This window comes from Cygnus olor, chromosome 1, assembly GCF_009769625.2.
Source record: "Cygnus olor isolate bCygOlo1 chromosome 1, bCygOlo1.pri.v2, whole genome shotgun sequence".
Taxonomy (NCBI): domain Eukaryota; kingdom Metazoa; phylum Chordata; class Aves; order Anseriformes; family Anatidae; genus Cygnus; species Cygnus olor.
In genome coordinates, this window is record NC_049169.1 from 96,060,651 (window position 1) to 96,072,677 (window position 12,027).

A 12,027-nucleotide genomic window follows, 5' to 3' on the forward strand; every position below is an offset into this window, starting at 1 on the left:
CCATTCATTTATTTTTTGCTAAGGAAAACGTCTCATTTTCTACTGATAATCCTGCCTCTCCTAATTCAAGGATGGCCAGCCTGTGACTTTTAAGCAACTGAAGTATGACTCTGGCAATGGAGATATGCCAGCACACTCTGCTGATGTTAGGACTACTTTTCTATCAGCATCTCCATGCAGGAAGATGGTCTCTGAGGCTTCTGAAGCCCACAGCTCCCAAAAGCACTAGGACTCAGCTGGGCACCTGGCCTCACCTCACTCTACATGGGGTGCTGGGACCTCGGGGATCTGTTGCTGTTTTCTGCCCGTTGAAAATCCCTCACCTGTTACCTGGTAGGGCTTTGACACCTCTTGGACACTGGCAGATGTTTTTTGTAGGCCAATCAGTTTGAGCTCCCATGCTTTAGCTCATTGTATTTTAGAACGTGAAAGAAACATAGCATTGGTTGAATCATCCTTCATTACTAGGAGTGGAAATGGATTTAGACTTCAGACGCAATGTGAACTGGTATATGTGTGAAAAAGACCACAGAGAAACTATATTAGAAGAAAGTTATTAAGGCTGCTAAGTCAAGTACTCAGAAATTAGCCAATACTGGAAATGCGGTTGCCTGTGAATCCTCAGCATGGTCTCTTCTTGTGTGTGTGTTTCAATATCCTTCTAATAACAGGAACACATCTTATTTTTCTTTCAAGGGATTCCTACCACATTCAGGTCACAGAATGGACAGTGCTCACTTAATGAGCAGTTATTCAATATTTTATTCTCTCATACTATGTCTGCGTGTGACCCCACAGCTTTATTCAATAAATACTATTCAAACTCTGCTCTGAAATCAGAAATACTAATTTTCTCCTGGGCTGCCTTATGATTCCGAGCACTTAGCTAACATTACTTAGTTAATCTTTGCAACACTCATATGAGATAACTGAGTATTGTACTCCATTTTTTGCAGGTGAAGAACTGAGGCACAAAGAGAGTTTGGTCAGCAGGATTCCCTATTTTTATGTGCCAAATTTGAGAAACAAAGGAAGTGACTTTCATTAGTAATTTTTATTTTCTATGGCACATATCAAAACATCTCCCTTTAAACTCAGCTGCAGCTCTGAGCGCTCAGCCCTGCTCCATATCAGACTCAAAGTGTCTGAAGCCAGCTACTCAAAGATGAGGAACACACAACTAGGACTTGCCCTGTGAAAAGTAAGGGCCGGGATAACAGAGGACTTTTGCAGCAAAGGTTGGGCAGGGCTGTAGAAGACCCATCTGTCAGCTGTCCTAACCCGGAGATCCTGTTCTTCTTTGGCAAGCCTCTGCCTCTTGAATTTTCATTTTCCACCTTCTGACTGCAAAAAATGGGACCAAGACTTCACTGTAATCCTTTTATTCCCCTGAGTTTCCTAAGCTTCAAATATCTAGAATTCCTACTAAAGCTTTAAGTCTTCTTTAGCTCCTTTGTTTTACTTTGCAACCTTTCAGCAGATATTTACAAGGCTACTTCAAAACAGTGTCAGGGTGTTATCAGGTAATTTACAGAACTGTCCTAACAAATAAGATTTATATAGGCAGGACACTAGCAAGTTTCTCAAAGAACCTTGGTGTCTAGTTCTCACTGGTTTCAACAGGATTAAGGCAAATAGGGATTTGTGAAGAGCCCACCACTGGTTCCTCAAAACCTAGTCCCTTATTTCTTCATTCAGTCAACTTTATGCTGACCCACTAGAACTAAAGCATAGAAATGTATACTAAAATGTTAATAATTCATGGATGTTTGTAAAGTGCTGTGAAAGTACAATCTAGAAAGCAAGCATCTTGGGGGAGGAGAGGGTATGTGTTACATTTTCTTGAGGCTTCAAAATAATTGTTTCTGCAACCAAAGCAAAATACAGGAAACTTTTTTTCCTCTGCATTGCACTGAGATCAAAACGTTAAGTACCTGAAAGCCCCAATAGGTTCTCCAAGTCTACACTGAATGCTCTCAGATGTTACTAGTGATTAGTCAGATCCCCAAACCTTGAGTTAGTGACTGTTCTGGAAGAGTTCAGAAAGCTTTTGTGCGTTTGGAACTCATTCTTTTCTGGAAAGGCTCAAATGACTCTTGCTGAATTTAATCTCTTTGAAAATATTCTGTATCTATGCTTCATTTCTGGTTTCATTTCAGCAGAATTTAGTGAACAGATTATGCAGACTGACTTCAGGCAGTAGATTTCTTGCATATTATTGACATACTCCACTATTTATATACGTGTATCTGTGTGTGCGTGTGTGTATGTGTGTGTTTGTGACATGCCTTTTGTGATACTCATATGATATGGTTTCCTCTGTCTGACAGGAAAGGAGAAAAATAGAGTTCAAACAAACAAATAAAAACAGAACACCATCCCACAAATGACAGAAAAGCCACATTCCGGAGCTGAATAGGTAATCACTCCCTGTAATAGAATTTGTGGGATTTGTGACTATTTTCATGGCTGAGGCAAAAGTTCATCTGAAAAGTGGAATATAATGGTGCCGTAACCTGGTCACATGACATAGACATTTGCATACCGTAATCTTTGCTTCATTTGAGCAGACCTACAATTTGCCTAACTCCAATTTAGGAAGGACTAAGTTTTGTGATTGTTTATGGGTCAATAAATAGGGCTGGCAAGAACCAGCTTTGTCTTGCGATTTCCTGAAGAAGCAGGAATTATGTCTTTCTGCTAAGCAATGGCTCTATATTTTGTATGGTGCTAGGAGAGAGCAAGCTGGTCCCTATAGTATCTGAATTCTTCTGTGAACCAGCATGTGCTGCCTGTGCACTTTCTTGAGTTCAACACACTCCCATTGTCTTGTCTCCTGTTGCTTGTTTCATGGCTTCCTTTCCCAGCACCACAAGGGAGATATATCCCAAGGATGTAGAAATAATAATTATTGTCATCGTCGTAAATCCTCATACATTTGGCTCTTCTCACAGTGGGCACCTCTCCCTTCATCTGGAAGCTCACTATTAGTACAATAGGAGCCCGGATGGAAACTCTCTGAGAACCTCTGAAAAGTGGTTGGCTTCCTTCCACTCCATCTTATTTGTCCTAGCCTGCTTCAGCTATCCAACCTCTTGACATCCTCAGAAAACTTCTAAATGTGCTGAATAGCATCTGGGGGAGGCTGACGGGAAACAGAGCAGTCAGGACTGTGTTTAACAGTCAGCATGGCTTGCTGTCTATCTATAGGATACTCAGCCATTCATAAGTTCCCCTAAACTTTTTTATTTTGCCTTTTTTTTTTTTTCACTGACTGCTTAGCTATTTCCGTCACCATCTATGTTCATGGCTGCAGCTTTTTCTACTGCCTTTGGGAGTCTGATCCACACACTGATTTATTTTTAGCTACGTCGCTAATTATTATTTTTGTGAGTATAGTGTTTCATTATTCATTAAAGCTGGGGAGACATTTTAGTCATTTCTCAGTAGAGCAAATGTGAATTCAGTAACCAAAGTAAGAACTCTGATTAGGAGTTAAGAGAGCTAGGAAGAATGGCCTGGTAAAGAAGGATGGTATGAAAGGTGAGAGGTATCGACATACAAAGGAGTGTTACTAAGAAAGCAGAAGCAAGCTGTTCTCAACATAGACAAGAAGCAGGGGGCTGACTGAAACTCTGGAAAGGAATTCTTTAGTTCACCAAGGGAATAAGCTGTCAGAGAAACCCAGAGAATGATCTTTGGGGGAAATGCCCAAAGACTGATAAGAAGCACTGCTCTTGCAGGGTTGGTTAAATATGAAGAAAATCAGTCCTGCTGCAGTGCACAGGGAGGGCTGAGAGGACCCTGGAGAGGATCCAGCTGGCCATCAGGGCTTTCTAATGATTTGCTCCTCACTCTGTGACAAAGCTGTGTGGTGTGAACTGGTCCTTCCTGGCAGAAGATGAAACACTACACACTTCTCTGATGTTAGACTGTCCATGCATGCATCCCAGTGCTTTCTGTCTGTCTTTGTGCTGGACCATGAGGGAAGAAGGTGCTATTCCACAGGTTCTTCTCAGGATGACAACTCACTTTCCATACCACATCTGCAGCAGAACAGAAAGAAGTGGAGGGAGCTCTGTGCACTCTGCCTGCCCAGCCATCTCCTTGTTTTCTCCAAGGGTCTCCTTTTCCCTCAGCACATCTGCCACGTGGGCAGCTGAGTAAAGCTTTCCGCAGGGAGGGCTCCAGGGGTGCCTGGATGTACAGTAAGGTTGCATTACAGATGCACCAGATACAGTGATCTAAACTGAGTGCCTGGGGAAAACACATTGCCATGCACGGTGCATCGAGGCTCCTGCCATGCTTCCTGACTGAAGAATGGAAAAAAGCCAGAAGACTTTAGGAACAAGATGTGTAAGGCTGTTTGAATCCCTCTTATAATAACAGCTTAAAGATGAGATGCCCAGGCAGTGAAAAACTGGAACGACAAAAGAGCTCACCTACAGCAGGAAGCTTAGGGGAACCTCTGAGTGACAATTACATGTGTCTGTGATATACTAGCCCTTAGGAGAGGTGATTCCAAACACTTTAGGCTTTTTTTTTTTTTTCAACATCTATTCACATCTATTCACATCTATTCAAAATGTTCCTTTTGGCTGGAGGCTTTTATAGCACTAACTTAGCAGTGTCCACAAAGGGTCTATCTCAGCATGCACTGCAGGCTTGCATCCCCCCTTCCCCTTTTTCAGTAGAGTTGTATACAGCAGAGAAGCAAAGTAGGAAACAAAATGGCTTGAAGCCACATGTGCATTTCCCATAGCTCGGTGCCAGTCTCTAGAATAAGTGATTAAGCCCTGAGGCTGCTTAGCCTCACGTTCAGCTGCCTGTGGCCCCAAAGGATCATTCCAATCAAAGCCGTGTCTGTGCTCTGGTGACAGTCCTACCTGAAGGATGGGAGAGGGGTAAGGCACAGCATTAAGCCTTGGGTGCTCTGCCACTCAGCAGTGACAGCTGCAATCATGGGCTTGGTTCATCAGCTTTACGCCCCCTGGAACACACCGAAGCAGCACAAACGGTGCGTGGTCTCAGACAGACAAGCCCAGGTTCTTGAGCTGTGTCATACAGGCACCCCCTGGAGACCTTTTCAGGTTCTGACAGACACTCTTGCCTCCTTTCAGGATGTTCTTATCCTGCACTGACAGGAGGGAATAGATAAGAGCACAGCTTAAATATTGCACAATCCTTTGTCTTGCTACAACACCATGCATTTGAGACTCTTGCAACACTAGGAATGCTAATTCAATTAGATTCAGAGTCCTTTTGGAACATAACAATGTCCTCTCTCCCAAGTCGCTTGGAGCAGCAGACCACAGAGGTCTTGTGAAAATTACCCCTGGTGAAAATGATGTTGAAATCAATAGAATTATGCCCCCACTTTAACCATCCAACATTGCATTTGGCCTTGAAATTCCAGTAAGATCTCAGTGCAATTGTTTGTTAATAAGCTGTAGAAACTTCAGGATAGGAGGAACAGAGAGATAAAGCTTAGGTTTTCTCACGGTTTGCTGTGCCAGCAGTATCCCAGAGCTCATAGTGGGCCCACAGACCTATTCCTCTATGTGATATCTCAAGGGTAATTTAACTTAACAAAGGTGAGATTAAGAATGAAGGAGATAGGGGACCTCTCTCCTTTCTCTGCCTCTGCTTGCACATTAAACACATACAAGGAAGGGAGAAAAAAAAAAAAAAAAGTAGGCCAAGAGTAATTTCACAAAAAGTTTTCTGTAAGGTCTCTGACATCCAAGACATGCTGCTGCTGTGAAAAATTCAGATCTATAAGAGGTGGCCATGTCTTACCCATTGCTTGTAGTGAGTCTATACGCGTGCTGTCATGAGAGCCCTGTTTCCTGCCCTGCAGATCATCTGTGGGGCAACCATCAGCACCAGTTGTACCGCTGAAGTGAGGGTGGGTAGAGGGAAAGGCCAGGGCAAGACAGAGGCAAAAGTAAATCCATTTGCATGATGGCAACCTCTGGGTCAGGCAAGCCCAGATGGGCACAAAGAGCCACAACACAAATCACTGAACTGAGCTGCTGTGAAGATCAGAGCCAGAGCTCAAAGCTGTCATTCTCTGCCTTCAGCAACAAGGCTGACCCCAGTCCTAGTGGCGCCAGGGCTGGTGTTAGCAAGGTCAGGCAACACCACAGAGCAAGAAGGTGAGCCGGCAGAGCCAGTCCTGGCTGGGAAGGAGAGGCAGGGCCACCGAGACCCATTGAACTCTTCAGAACCAGAAGCTGAGGGAAAAAAAAAAGCTGCCCCTGTAAGGAGATGGAGTCTATACCAATGGGCAGCAGTCTTTACTATGGATTCATTCTCTCTGGGGATCTCTGAGGATACAAGATCCTGATACACATGGTTCAGCTCTGCAGTGAGTGTGTGGGATTGGTCTATCTGGAAAAGAAAAAAAGCTGAAGAGATTATGAGTGAGGTATTTTAGGCTGAGCTGTTTTAGAGCTGGTTTGTCAAGTTATGTAGGAGACCTGCAGGCCTGGTTGCTTGGTTGTGCTGCAAGCAGCTCTGGTGGTTTGAAAGGTTGTTCTCTGCTCCCTGGGGAGAGGGGAAGCTGTTGGCTGAAGGTGGTGCTGTGGGTTAGGCTCTCTTTCAGGAGGTTGGAAAAACAAATGATGAAGGTCTGACCGGGAAGAATAATGAGGAGTAAGAAGGCAACTCTAACTTTACTGTCCTTGCCAGATCTTGATCAAGGATCCTGGTTGTGACTTCTTCAGGTCACCCTGTAATTTCAGTGAGGTGCGACACCCCTGTCCGCCCAGCCCCAAGTTAATCTGCTGTTTGTGGCTGTGGGCACAGGTAGCAGCTGCAGGCTTTCACCTAGCAGTAACTGCAGTCCAGGAGGAGAGAGACCTTTCCTGCTTTGTGCAGGTGCTAGGTGTAAAGTGGTGAGGGATGCAAGGTCTTGTTGAAATACAATTTCATTGTAGGGCGGTTCATTGTGGAGCAGCATGGGAAGGCAGTGGAGGCTGTTGCACAGCCACAAGCATTTTCCTAAGGAAACGTTGGTTGACACGAGCATGGTTGATAGGGTGGTCTGTACTGAATGAACAGGATATTTATGAGATCACCTTGCCTCCCCTGCAACACCGCAGCAAAACATCAGATTTCAAGAGCAGAGTAAGCATTGCCCTCTGTGCTTTTCAAGTAGGGTGACACAGAGCTATGAGTGAAGGACCTGGGAGCTGAACACCCTTCACTCCCCACCCGGATTTCCTCTCCTGTATCTCCCTGCCACTGTAGAGATGCTGCTCTACCTCATTTCCCTCCTCCACTGTCCAGGAAGGGGAGGGAGCAGGAGAGGCCCTGTCCAGATCTGTCAGACATCAACCCAATCACTCTGCTTATGGACAGGGCCAGCTCCCCAACAGGGCACTGTTGCTCGCAGGAATAACCTGGCTGCTCCTGGAGAGAAGCCCGTGGAGGGTCCCCAGGACCACTGCTAGCCCAGTGCCATGGAAGTGACAGCCAGGGCTGTGCAGCAAGGTGGCACGTGCCAGAGAAAGCACTGCCAGCACTTCTTTCCGCTGTGGCACAGACAGTCATACCGATCTGCTCCAGGAGACCCTGCTCAGCTATTTAGCTGCCCATTTTCTCTGGGTATTTCTCACTGTCATGGCCTTAGGATGTGGATCAGTGATTTTTTTTCTCCATCTCACCTGCACTCCCCCTTCCTCTTTATTGCACCCCTCTCAGTGTGCCTGTTACTTATTTACCTCTCTTCATTCAGTGGCTTGGCTTTGGCTAGCTTTTACCTCTTCCCTGCCTTTCCTTTTCTCCTCATTTGGTTCCCGTGTTGTTCCTACTCCTCCACTCTCATTCCTTTCCATCTCTGCCTTGAGCTCTGCCATCTCACTCCTCCAGCCTTCCCCCTTACCAGACCAGCCTTTGCAGAGCCTCTTCTATGCACTTAGGGTTTCATCCCCACACCTCCCCGTCCCTGCTCACCTGCAGAGTGGCAAGGCCTGGGGCTGTGCTGGGAGGGGAGGTCACTGCTGCAAGAGCAGAGCCCACCCTGCAAGCAGTTTCCCAAGCCACTGGGAATTAATCTGCACTTTGTTTTCCCTAATTGCTGGAGATGTTTGCTTGACTTTAACAAACCTATAAGTGCTTTCTTAGAAGATAATTGCCCTCATTCCCAATGAAATAAACTAAAATAATAATAATAAAAAAGGAAAGAATACAGCCCCATGGTTATCATCAAGCAGGGAGGAACCTACTTGATGTTCTGCTCTCCCTCGTCACTAGGTTGAGTGATTTCATGGCATTAGGGTTAGTTGCTGCCAGCAGGAGGTACCAGAAAAAATCCAAGGCTAACAGGCAGGTTAAAAAGCAGGTTTAGAGACTGGATGGTCCTGGGGCTGAGGCTTTCGTGGTTACACTGCTGGCTGCAAAAACCCTGGACAAAGCATCAGGGAGCACCAGTAGGCTCTGAACTAGTGATAGGGCCCCAGTCTAGCTGCTCATGGACTGATGGTCCCAGCACAAAATGCGTCACAATTCTGAGGTGCAACCCAGGAAAGGTCAAATTAACCCCAAAGAACAGCAATGGAAGGGCTTGCAGTATCTCTGCCTGCAGTTTATTCAGGCTAGAGAGAAGTAGGGACATTTCCCACCACTGGAGCTGTGTGCAGACCTGTGTTCCCACATAGGGGATGGGGTAAGAGCTGCTGCTTCATGTGGAAGTGGCTCCAGAGACACTGCGTAACCCTGGGCTCTGGGGAGGCTTGGCAGCTGCCTGCACGAAATCTCAGGGAAGCAACTCGGAGCTGTAAATTAGCCTCTGGCCCTTGGCTGTGGCTAGAGCAGAAGGAAATGTGTCCAGCTCTCACTGGGGGACGGGTACTCTGGGCCATCAGAGATCAACAACAAATCCCCGAACATTTTTGTGGAGGCTAAAACTGAACATGAAAAGAGGAAGAGAGAGAGCGAGAGAGAAAAGGTGGGGAGGGAGGGAGATAATTCAGGATTTCATTGCCTGTTCATGGTCAGCAGAGTATGCAGGGATTCAGAGTGTGAAGGTGATACTTTAAAATAATTCCCATAGCAGCAACCATCCTTGCCAAAACCACCCAGAATGGGACCACCCAAACCACAGTCTGAGTCTGGATGAAACTTCTCTATAGTCCAGTGACATTCAAGTTTTTGTCTGTCTAAGCACATCTGCAGCAGAAATCTCATTTTCTATGAATGGGCTTTTCTAACCAAAGCATAGTTCAAATGATTTTTTTCACCCTTTTGATGAATTTCTTCATCATGGTCTATTTTAGAAGAGAATTTACACTGTTTGCTTCGACACCTTCCTGCTTCATTCCCAGGCTTCAGCCCCTTGATCTGAACATCTACTCTGTCTCCTTCTGGAGCAAAACAAGTATTTTCCTCCAAAAATGAGACCGGGCACAGCTGACAGCACAGTATGTGCCAAAATCCAACCTGAAGCAAATCTGTTGATCCTGAAGCATGGATGTTGATCATGCCAAGCACCCAAGACCTTCAGTACAGTCCACACAGACCTTGTGCTCTCAAGTGTCTTCACGCACTTAGGCCGTACCCCAGGGTAAACACATGCCCTTGACACCTACGATGTAAAAGCACTGCTTTGGTGGGCTGTAACCCAGTCCTCTCTCTGAGTTTTTGAGCAGAAAGATGAGTGGATACATCCTGTGCACCACGACCACAGGCACGCTACACAGAGCCCAGATGAGACCCAAGGCAAGTCCTGGACATGAGCCACTTTGCATCAGCTTCAGGTGCAAGGCACTTCTTTCTCTGGCCCAGCCTGCAAAGGCAGCATAGGCATTACTGATTCCTTTCTGCATTTAACTACTGGAGCTATAGGAGCTTCAAGGTAGTAGATGACACTGTGGTTCACCACCAGCTTGACAGAGTGACAAATGCAAGAGAGATTCAAAAAACAAGTGAGGAATGTGTAATGGATTTATTAAGAAGGCACACTGAAAATACCTAGATGGGTCTAATTTAGGTTATTTTCCACCTCTCTTCTCATACACATAAACATAACATCCACCCACCTGCCTGACCATCATTAGCCTGTTCCATTCCAGGTACCGTAAAACAGAGGGGAAATTTCATGTGTGAAAGGATCTCATAGAAAAAAGGATGGAAACTCGATCATTGCTAGAGGATTTGAAACTAGAGAGCTGATACCCTGCTAGTTACACACTGGGGAACCATCCTGCATAAGCCTTTGGAGACATGAATTAACCTTTTCTCTCTCAAGGGTGTTTTTCCCACCATCACCATAGCCAGCCTGGGAAAAAAAAGGAACTCTGTTTGTTTCCTCACCTCGCAGACAGGTTGTGCTGAGAGGTGCCATCCTCTAGCCAGGTGTCTTCACACCATTTAACTGGGTTAAAAAAAGCTGTTCTCTGTGCTAAATTGCTTCCTCACTTCACAAGGCGTGAAAGTCTTTTCTCTCTCATGCGTCCATGCTTCGCTCCTTCTGGGAAGACAGCTGGTCTTTTTTAGTAATGCATTTTGCTCTTTAAATGCTGTCTCTGAGACAAATCAGGTCACTGAGCCAGGCCCACAAAAGCTTTGAGGTGACTCAGTCTTGTGAAATCAGTGAGAATCAGGTGCCTAAATTTCATTGTGAGTCTGGGCCCAAGTGACCTTGAATGACATCAGTCAAACATACGTTGTGTTCTAGCCAAGATTAGAGCATGGTTTGAGATGTACCTTAACCCCACAAATACTCCGGCTGATTAGTTGATTCAGCACTACTTTACCTAGTCAACGGAAGGAAAGGTTTCCACACATACGTTAGTGCAGGTGTCATGGAAATGTCATTTTTATCTTAATATGAGGGTCTCTCTCCAACCCCTCATCCAAAACACAGAGCTACATGACTTTTTCTGTCCTTCCGCTGTGGTTACAGTTCATTGCTCTATCTGCTCTTCTCAAACACAAATCAGCCCCTCTGATGCCAGGCCATGAGGTGCACCACAAGAGAGAAATGGGTAAATGGCAATCAAAGACAGAAACACAGTTTCCTCCTTTCTTGCTTTGCCTATGTATGGCTGTAAATACACCGACATGGAAAACATCTGATTTCTCCATTTCACCTTTCTTGCCATACCAGCATGTGGGGTGTTTAGATGGGCCTAGAGGTTAAAGCAATGCCTTCTTCACTCTTTGTCGTGTTTCGATGCCTCTGTAAGCTTTGCTTTTGGAGATGGAAGGTAGTAAGGTGGCCAAATTAGAAATCTTGGGGCCATAGGTCAATGCAATTTCCAGATTCCTGTTACCTAAGAACTAGCCTCTTCCCTATGTGTGTCCTCAACATTCATTTCTCATCTCCTAGTCTGAGCTATGTGACAGCAAGGAAAGTCTCACTCGCAGGAACAGTCTGCCTGGGAAGGGATGTCCTAGAAACCTGGAGGTGTGGCAGACAAGCAGATGGAGATGGTGAGAGGATCATCCCTCTCAGATCGGAAAGATGATGTGGGCTGTGTAGATAGCGACATAAAAGCGTAGCAGTGCATTTCATGAGGGCGAAGCTTTCCCCATTGGCTTCAGTGGGTACGCGGGGATGTCCAAATGAAAAAGGATGTGTTTGACTACGTATATCCCTTATTACATTCATATAGCTATGTATCATCCACCCTCAGTGTATTCAAGTCCTACCACTGAAAGATCTATGATTTGTTTCACACTAAAAGAAACAGGACATTTTCTCCATGTAGAATGAGAATACATTGCAGGCACCCTTAAAAAATCATGAATATTTCAATATTAAGTACTAGTGTGAGTTTCCTTTACATATAAATGTGTAGATGAAAGGGGTTTGTGATCAAATAACAATATATGAAACTTATCCTTACCGGATCTGATTTTTGGCTGGGGGCTCTATATTCTGTACAAACATGAATAATAATAGCCACTTTTATACCAGAAGTCACAATACTATGACCAAGTTGTCATACACGCATGGCAGATAGATAAGACAGAGAGATTTCTTGTTTTCCACTGTGATGCTTTTGAATACATCCCGGC

The 12,027-nt window shown here is 45.2% G+C and overlaps 1 protein-coding gene and 1 long non-coding RNA gene across 4 annotated transcripts in view; one reads left to right on the forward strand and one right to left on the reverse strand.

Moving 5' to 3' along the window:
* GAP43 (growth associated protein 43) overlaps nucleotides 1-12,027 on the forward strand; it is a 54,973-nt gene that overhangs the window by 16,176 nt on the left and 26,770 nt on the right. The gene's annotated exons all lie outside the window — the stretch shown is intronic.
* Nucleotides 1-12,027, reverse strand: part of LOC121076652 — a 38,249-nt gene that overhangs the window by 10,253 nt on the left and 15,969 nt on the right. The gene's annotated exons all lie outside the window — the stretch shown is intronic.